Source organism: Crocuta crocuta, unplaced genomic scaffold (genome assembly GCF_008692635.1).
Source record: "Crocuta crocuta isolate KB4526 unplaced genomic scaffold, BGI_CrCroc_1.0 scaffold92, whole genome shotgun sequence".
NCBI classification, from domain to species: Eukaryota; Metazoa; Chordata; class Mammalia; order Carnivora; family Hyaenidae; genus Crocuta; species Crocuta crocuta.
The window spans coordinates 1716415-1719721 of NW_027528804.1; the positions used below are offsets into that span (position 1 = coordinate 1716415).

General features: G+C 36.9%; 1 pseudogene; it reads right to left on the bottom strand.

The window, feature by feature from the left end:
- Window positions 1–2924: 2924 nt before the first annotated feature.
- LOC144224688 (U4 spliceosomal RNA) lies at window positions 2925–3008 on the bottom strand (annotated as a pseudogene).
- Window positions 3009–3307: the final 299 nt, after the last annotated feature.

A 3307-nucleotide genomic window follows, 5' to 3' on the forward strand; every position in this document is an offset into this window, starting at 1 on the left:
GGTGCAGCTCTCAGGGAAAACAGGCTCAGAAACATCATCCTTGCATTCTCCCCTGGTCTCACTACAGTTCATCAGTACCTCCCAGGAAGGAGCTTATTTATTCATATGGAGCCCCAAGTTTTGCAGCTATCAGCCAGAGGACACCTTCAGATCTGGTCTGGTGGCCAACGGGGTTTACAACTATGGCCCTGCAGGTCTGTGTTATTTGCATATTTTATTATATATTTTTTAAGCCTATTTATTTATTTTTGTGGAGGGGAGGGGCAGAGAGAGAAGGAGAGAGAAAGAATCCGAAGCAGTCTCCATGCTTTTAGCACAGAGCCCGATGTGGGGCTCAAACTCACAAAATCATGAGATCAAGACCTGAGCTGAAACCGAGTCAGAAGCTTAACCCACTAAGCCACCCAGGTGCCCCTATTTGCATATTTTAAAAGCAGCAGCCTGAGGGTCTGGCTTCTAATCAGCATGAAATTAGGTGCCCCTTGAGGTCATTCCTCTTGGAAAATGACAGGCTTTGGCACACTTTCAACAACAGGGACCTATCCAGAATAAATCAGGCTGCTTAGACAACCACAAAGATTTAAGAGATAAGCAAGAGCTGGGGCAAGGCTGAGCAATAAGGGTCATCAGCTACATAAGGCCACTCCCTCAAGACCAGGAAAGGTGGTTATTTTGCTTAATGCATAAAAACACACATAAATAGTAAATTACACTGAGAAAACTGATAAATATGTTCCAAACAAAAGAAGAAAATTCAATGTTAGAAAAAGACATCAATGAAACTGAGATGAGTAATCTATCTGATAAAGAATTCAAAATAATGGTCATAAAGATGTTCACCAAACTTTGGATAAGAATGGATGATCACAGTGAGAACTTCAACAAAGAGAGAAATATAAGAAAGAAGCAAACAGAAGTCACAGACTTGAAGAATACAATACCTGAACTGAAAATACACTAGAGGGGTTTACTAGCTGATTAGAATTGACAGTAGGATGGATCAGCAATCTAGAGGATGCCACACAGAGTGGTAAAAAAGAAAAAAGAATTTTAATAAGTGAAGATAGCTAAGAGGCCTATAGAACAACTTCAAACAGAATAACATCTGCACAATAGGAGCCCCAGAAGAAATAAGAGAAAGGGTCAGCAAAATTATTTGAAGAAATAATGGCTGAACATGTCCCTAACCTCAGGAAAGAACAGATATACATCCAGGAAGCCCTCAGAATTCCAAACAACATAAACCCAAACAGATCCACATTGAGACACATTACAATTAAAATGTCAAAAGTCTTTTTTTTTATGTTTATTTTTGAGAGAACAAAAGAGAGAGGGAGATGGAGGATTTGAAGCAGGCTTGAGTCTCTGAGCTGTCAGTGCAGAGTCCATTGCAGGGCTTAAACTCATGAACCACAAGATCATGACCTGAGGTAAAATCAGCCACTTAACCAACAGAGCCACCTGAAATTAATGAAGAAGAAAATATATAAAGAATAGCAAAACTCCCAAATAATGAAATTGACAATCTTTGTGGGAAGATAAACAAAAGAAAACCTTTCTTTTAATATTGGGATCAAAGAAAACTAACAAAAAATGTTTAGTCTGTGACAGATATGGAATATTATGAACACTTTATGTCAATAAATTTGAAACCATAGATAAAATATGCACATTTTTAGAAAAAGAGAAGAGCTAAACTTGATTCAAGAAATAAATATTGGCAGCATTTTTTACAGAACCAGAACAAAAAAGTCCTAAAATGTATACAAAACCACAAAAGACAATAGCCAAAGCGATCCTAAAAAAGAACAAAACTGGAGGTATCACAATTCCAGAGTTCAAGTTAAATTACAAAGCTGTAATAACCAAAAGAGTATGGATACTTGCATAAAAATAGACACATAAGTAAATAGAACAGAAAATCCACAATTATAAGGTCAATAATCTTTGACAAAGGAGGGAAGACTATCCAATGCAAAAAGACAGTCTTTTCAACAAATGGTGCTGGGAAAACTGGTCAGCTACATGCAAAAGAATGAAGCTGTGCCACTTTCCTGCACCATTCACAAAAATAAGCTCAAAATAGATTGAAGACCTAAATGTGAGACCTAAAACTAAAAATCCTGGAAGACAGCACAGGCAATAATGTCTCTGACATTGTCTTAGTAACAGTTCTCTAGGTATATCTCCTAAGGCAAGAGAAATAAAAGCAAAAATAAACTATTGGGACTACATAAAAATAAAAAGCTTCTGCATAGTGAAAGAAACAATCAACAAAATAAAAGGCAACCTATTGAATGAGAGAAGATGCTTGTAAATGACATCTGATAAAGGGTTAGTATCCAAAACATACAAAGAACTTACACAGATCAAGACTCAAAATACAAATAATCCAATTAAAAAATGGGCAGAAGACATGAATAGACACTTCTCCAAAGAAAGTATCCACATGGAAAGATGCTCAAAATTCATCATCAGCAAAATATAAATTGAAACTACAATGAGATATCACCTTACACATGTCAGAAAAGCTAAAATCAAACACATAATAATCAACAAAAGTTGTCGAGGATATGGAGAAAAAGGAACCCTTCTCGTACTGCTGGTGGAAATGCAAACTGGTGCAGCCACTGTGGAAAACAGAATGGAGTTTCCTCAAAAAGTTAAAAGTAGAACTACCATATTATCCGGTCATTGCACTAATGGGTATTTACCCCCAAAATACAAAAATACTAATTCAAAGAGATATAAGCACTCCTACGTTTATAACAGCATTATTTACAATTACCAAATTATGGAATCAGCCCAAGTGTTCTTCAATAGATGCATAGATAAGGAAGATGTGGTGTACAAAAAGAATGCAATCTTGCCATTTGCAAGGGCACATGGATGGAGATGGAGGGTATATTTCAAGTCGTCATGGCGGGGTATTGGGAAAAGTTTTCAATCAGCAATAATCGTGCCTCGGATAAACCTCATTGGCTATGATACTGCCACTGCGCAAAGCTGTAGAGAGTATAATGCTAAATGAAGTAAGTCAGAGAAACACAAATAGCATATGATTTCACTCATATGTGGAATTTAAGAAACAAATCAACTGAGTAAAGGAAAAAAGAGAGAAAGAGAAGCCAAAAAACAGACTCTTAACTATAGAGAACAAACTAGCGATTATCAGAGAGGAGGTGGGTGTGGAGACGGATGAAATAGGAGATGGGGAATAAGAAATGCACTTGGCCTGATGTGCACTGGAAGATGTACGGAAGTGTTGAATCACTGTATTGTATACCTGAAACTAATAATACACTGT